Consider the following 6777-nt stretch of genomic DNA (forward strand, 5'->3'; position numbering starts at 1 on the left):
GAGGTATGTATTATTTTCTTGGTTATGACTGAACATTTATTTTGCTCTGTGGTTAATAAAAACGTTGTAGTGTGCACTTATAAATGTTGGTTTTGGGACTGTGGACATGCAGCAGCTGTGTTCGAGTATGGACCTCGTACATGCACTTTTTGAAGTTTTATTGTAGACACATGCTTCCAAGTGCTACAGGGTTTCCCTGTGTTTTTATCTGCTAACAGGGGAGTGATGACCTGTGAAAGGAAGAGACTGCATGTTAGAGTATTTTTGTTCATTTGTACATATGCAATACAATGCATGTAGCATTTATATTTCATTTATTTTAATTTATTTTCATATTGTTGTTAAAAATAAATTCATTGTTGTTCTGTTCAAATATAAGCTGTATAATTCATATATTACAATATATGCAAGGTGTAACGAAATCAGTCTGCGCTCTGCTTACTGAGAGGAGGGGAGTGATGACCTGTGAAAGGAAGAGACTGCATGTTACAGAGTATTTATGGTCATTTGTACAGATGCCACCACCTTGCCGAATTCATTAAAAAGCAACCAGTAGCTGTTTGTGGTCTGGGTCCTTCCGTCAATCAACGCAGATTATACCAAAGTGACGGATTTGCATCCAGGCACACCCGTTACAATGGTGCCGTGACCTTTTCCAGGATTGGTGTAAGGATCGACGTCAGCTCGTTCACCGAGGGATGCTGCTTTATCACTCACCTTTTCTGGTACTCAGGTATTTCATTGGACTGTGCCCAATATTTCAGTGGACTGGTTCTTTGTTGATTTCATGGACTGAACTAATATACATGTGGGCATAGAAATCAATAAGAAGATCTTTATGGACTGTTTCCTTGATATTTTTACGAACTTGGTGAACAAAAATAAGGAAAGATAAGTTAGAAAAGAAGAAATTAATGACTGTGTCAATATAACAGCAATCTCTTTTACTGTCCAAATTGATTACTGGTTTTTGTGGTTTTTCAGCTCTGTCGTTTAATGCTCTTTTGATTTAACTATTTCGATTTTATTTTGCCAATTTTTTTGATCAGTGATTTTTTCTGTGTGTGTATTGATTCACTGAAGCATGGCAGAGGGTAAGACATATTTGCTTGACAGTGAAGGTGATGATGCTGAGCGTGTCTCTTTTGAGTACCAGTTTGGTGTGGGGAGGGGGTTTCCAAATCGACCCTTAGAGACTAGAACACCAGGACCTAGAGTCACATCATTCAGCACGCCACAGTTTGCCTCCACTCGTTATGTAGATTGTGCCATGCAGAATGAGCAGAACCAAGACTTAGGCTCACTTATTACACATTTAGCCAATGCAAGGGAGCCCCCTATATTCAGGGGTGATGGCTCAGACAAATTCACAGTTCATGAGTGGGAAAACCTCATGACCTTGTACTTAAGGAAACGAGCCATCCCAGTTCATGAACACTCACAAGAAATTCTGGCAAGGCTTATGGGCAAGGCAGGGGATGTGGTAAAGATAAAGCTGCGTAATGACATATCTAATTGTAGCCGGTCTGGCCTACCACTCTTGTCTCACTGCGATAAATCTCTGCGTTGTGTTGTGCAAATGGATGAGACGGGGACCATAGCTGTTTTGCCACTGGAGCAGGATTTATTTCAGGCCAGCTGTGCAAAATGAAATAAAAATCAATACAGCAACTCTTCTGGGTTTCTACATGCACACCTCTCTCCTCAGCGGGGTCTCACGCCGTCTGAGCTAATGCATGTTTTTATAAATTCATATAATTCATTCAACCTAACATTTGGAAACACAAATACATTTTTACACTCAACAGTGGCAATTTTAATGTTTTATAATGAACATTATAACATCAATGACAAACCATGAGCTCACATACCTGTGCAAAATGAAATAAAAATCAGTACAGCAACTCTTCTGGGTTTCTACATGCACACCTCTAAAAGAAAGAGGAGAAACACGGCAGACTGCATGAGAAACAACACACATGCTCTTCTCTTAGCCTAGCTTAAAGATCGGTAAACTAGCATGTGAATACCGCTACTGTACGTTACATAAAGTGCCTCAAAAAAGTCAACACAAAGCACACCTTATGTACATATGATACATGTGAACCCAACAACACAAATTTCAACAACTTCGGAGTGTTTTTAACTGTGCTTGAGCTCTGAGAACAAGAGCGACTAAATCAAGTTACCTCTCCTCAGCGGAGTCTCACGCCGTCTGAGGAGAGTAGCGCGAAATTACAAGGAGTGCCGTCCTTACAGGAAGTCACCAAAATAAAACGAATTTCAAAATAAAATACCAATATACGTAAAATAAATAATCCAACATGAAAACGATATGACAAAATGAAAATAAATACTAAGGATGGACTTTTGGTGAATTATAACTGTGATGCATGAACACACCTGTTACATATTGACCATGCTGCACGTCCCCATGTGATTTTTGACATTCTGAAACAACATTTCAATGAACTGACATACTCTAACATGCCCTTGGCAGATTTTTACAACACACTGCCCATGCCAGGTGAAGATGCCATGGATTATTGGATCAGACTAAATAAAACAGTGGATGTAGCGGCTGAGTGTTTGAAGAGGCAGGGCCGTAGCATTGATGACCCAGGCCATGAGGTCAGTATGATGTTTATCAAACACTGCCCTGACCTTTCCCTCGCAAGTGTTTTTAAGTTCAAGTCTGCAGACAGATGGTCAGCCTGTGAAATCCAAGAGAGGCTTGATGAGCACATGCAGGCGAAAAAAACTCAAACCGCGGCCACCAGACCTCTTGAGCCAAGCGCGACAATACACAAAGTACATTCCCAGTGTCAAGTACCTAAGGTTGACAGTGCAGCTGTCTTGAACACTGCTACAGTGTCAGCGCCGTGTCCGGCACCCCCAACTGTTGCTAGTGTCGACAATGATTGCATGAGAAGCTTAGTGAACTTGTTAGACCGACTGGTCACACAGCATACACAAGCACAAGCTAGTTTCGGCACCTCAGCAACGGTGCCTCACTCTTCCCAGAGGGTGTGCAGAGTTTGTGGAACCCCTGATCATTCCACATTGTCTCACTGCAGACGAGAGAACCGTTGTCTGAAGTGCTTCTCTTCTGGCCACTGGAAGAAAGACTGTCCTCAACAGACTAACCAGCGCCGCTTTCAGCCCAATAACAGTGCTGGTGGACGAAGCCCACCATTAAACTAGACAGCCCACATCTGGGGAGGGGCGGTGTGGGTGATGCAGACAAATCCCTCTTTGAGGCTTGTGATCTTTCTCATCTTTATGAGGACAGTTGTGCAAAAGCACCAGACGGGTCCCTATATCATTCAAGCCACTCAGAAAATTCAAGCTTTCAGTGAGCTGTTCTATGCTCCTGTTCTTGTCAATCACAGTGTGCAGCTCAGGGGCATGTTGGACTCTGGCTCTATGGCATGTAGTATCAGCAAACATGCGGTAGAGAAACTCAGCTCTGCTGATGTTTTACCTGAGAAGCAGCACTGATGAAAACATTATTTTGATTGGTTGTGGTGGCATGCAGAATCGGCCCGAGGGTTTTTATGATTTGGAGATGAAGCTTTATGGTGTTCACTTTGTTGTACCCACTTTAGTTGTGCCCGGTCAGCATGACGATCTAATTTTGGGTTCTAATGTCATCAAGCACATGATTCATGTCCTGAAGAGTGATAACGATTACTGGGACATTGTATCTAGACATGAACATCAGTCTGACCCCGAGATCGAGCGTTTCTTGTCAATGTTCACCAATGTTGAACGCTTTAGAGGGAGCACCGTTCCTGACAAAATAGGCACTGTCAAGCTTACCCAAGCAGTGACGCTCCTACCTAGGCATGAGCATTTAGTCTGGGGCAAACTCCCTGCTAGTGCTCCGATGTCACCTGGCAGCACTGTTGTTGTGGAGCCAACCAGCTCAAAAACCATGCCACGAGGTGTTCTTGTGGGTCGTCTTGTCACACCACTCTGGGGTGATAGGTGGGTCCCAATGACAGTTGTGAACCCATCTGACAAAGCTATCACACTGAAAAGAAACTGCAAATTGGCTGATATGTTTCCATGTTTGGCGATCGAGGATCTGGATGTTTTCCAGGGCATACACATGGCTGCAGAGAATCAAGGACTTGACACTGAAAAACAGCAATCTAATGCTGACGAACAAGAATCTGGCACAGGCAGACGTAAACCTGACGCCTCATCCAGTGGCTGGCCTGTTGATCAGTCAATCATAAGTCTGTTGGAGCTAGGCCTAGGTGACATTGACATAGGCATGTGTCAGGTTAGCGAAACCTGTAAGTCTCGGCTCACAGAACTGCTTATTGAATATCAAGACATCTTCTCCAAGCACCAACTGGATTGTGGTGAGGTTAAAGGGTACACACACCGCATTCGTCTCACTGATGATCGCCCTTTTCGCTTGCCATACAGGAGAGTTCCCCCAACCCATTATCAGAAGCTGAGGCAGGTTCTCACTGACATGGAGGAAAAAGGGATAATCAGGAAGTCCTCCAGTGAGTATGCTTCGCCTCTGGTGATGGTGTGGAAAAAAGATGGTGGGTTTGCACCAACTTCAGGTGGTTGAATGCTCGAACTTTGAAGGATGCCTACCCCTTGCCGCATCAGTCTGACTGCTTGGCTGCCCTTGGTGGCAACTGCCTTTTTAGCACGATGGACCTCACCTCTGGCTTTTTCAACATCCCAATGCACGAAGTACACAGCTTTCACTACTCCACTTGGGCTGCATGAATACAATCGCATGCCACAAGGTCTGTGCAACAGTCCAGCGTCCTTTATGAGGATGATGACTGGAATCTTTGGGGACATGAACTTCACAAAACTCTTGTGCTATCTTGACGATCTTCTCGTCTTTGCGCCATCAGAGGATGAAGCCCTATCCAGACTCCAGACTGTGTTTCAGAGGTTGCGTGAAAACAACTTGAAACTGGCTCCTAAGAAGTGCCACTTGCTGCAGACACAGGTTGGATTCCTTGGCCATGTCATCAATGGTGGGGGTGTGTCTGTAGATCCTGCCAAGGTGGAGGATGGTTGCACGCCTTCCGTTCGGAGGATTAAATCATTTCTTGGCATGGTATTTTATTACCAACATTTCATCCCGAACTGTTCCTCCATTGCAAAACCTTTGTTTGCACTAACAAACAAAAGAGACGGGGGAAGTCAGCTAGGGGATAGGAAGTCCCAGGGGGTCTATCGCAAGCTTTCGGTTGATGCATGATTGGACGGACTTGGTGCGGTGCTCTCTCAAGTGCTCAAAGGGGAGTCCATGGCCAGACCTATTGCTTTCGCGAGCAAGACTCTCAGTGCATCACAGCGGAAATATCCAGCACACAGACTGGAGTTCATGGCTCTGAAGTGGAGTGTCTGTGAAAAGTTCAGCCATTGGCTGAAGGGATGTAGCTTCACCATTTGGACAGATAATAATCCCCTTACTTATCTTCTAACAAAGCCAAAGCTTGATGCATGTGAGATCCGCTGGGTGTCTAAGCTCGCATCTTACTCCTTTGATCTCAAACACTTACCAGGGAAAAGAAATGTGGTGACAGACGCCTTAAGCCGCGACCCTTTTGCGAAACCCATTGGCCAGAGGTTGCTACAAGAGCCTTATTCTACTCTGATTCAAGCAGCTGATGGGGTGAAAGAGGATTCTGTGCAGGATGTTTTCAGGGTCAGCAGCCAGTCTCAACCCCACAGATAAGCTTACTATCCAGTCTCCAATGGTGTTTGTGATGTGGCTGAGATCAAGGCTCTTTGCCAGGCCCATTGTGACTGGGTTGACGCAGTAGAGTCCAGAGCTCTCTATTTAGCCCAGCATGTCCAGCAACTGTCAGGTGGTCAGGATGTGTTGCCCATGTTCTCTGCCCAGGAGCTACAGTTGGGTCAACAGCAAGACTCCTATGTCTCTAAGGTGTTGCCCTTTGTTGCTACCAGGAAGCGACCATCAAGGCGTGAGAAGCATGGTGCTGATTCAAAAGTCCTCAGACTGTTTAAGCAATGGGACAAGTTGGATGTTCATGATGGTGTTTTGTATAGGGTGACGAGGGACCCTGTGTCCAAGCAAAGGAGATTCCAATTTGTGTTGCCGCAGAGTTTAAAGGACAAAGCATTGTCCGGCATCCATGATCTCGCTGGTCATCAGGGTCAGGACCGCACGCTTTCGCTTGCACGGCAGCGGTTTTATTGGCCTGATATGGAGACTGATGTGCGGGCATATGTCAGATGTTGTCAGAGATGTGTGTTTGGGAAGTCACCAGAGCCTGCTGCTCGTGCACCCCTGGACAGTATCAAGAGCTCCGCTCCAATGGAGTTAGTGTGTATAGATTTTTGGTCGGCAGAGGACAGCAAGCAGCGTTCAGTGGATGTCCTAGTTGTCACCGACCACTACACCAAACTCGCTTATGCGTTTCCCTGTGCCAATCAGATGGCGAAGCAGGTCGCCAAGAAGCTCTGGGATAATGTATTTTGTGTCTACGGGTTCCCAGAGAGGATACATTCTGATCAGGGCACCAATTTCGACAGCAATTTGATTGCAGAACTCCTCAGATTGGCTGGTGTTTCAAAATCCCACACGACAGCCTACCATCCTATGGGCAATGGGGGAACAGAGCGATTCAATCGCACTCTGGGTAATATGCTCCGCACCCTTCCCCTTAAGGAAAAACACAGATGGCCACAACAGATTCAGACCCTAACGTTTGCTTATAATGCCACCGTTCATGAGACCACAGGTTATGCGCCGTTTTTTCTCGT

This window comes from Chelmon rostratus, chromosome 13 (assembly GCF_017976325.1).
Source record: "Chelmon rostratus isolate fCheRos1 chromosome 13, fCheRos1.pri, whole genome shotgun sequence".
In the NCBI taxonomy this organism is placed as follows: Eukaryota; Metazoa; Chordata; class Actinopteri; order Chaetodontiformes; family Chaetodontidae; genus Chelmon; species Chelmon rostratus.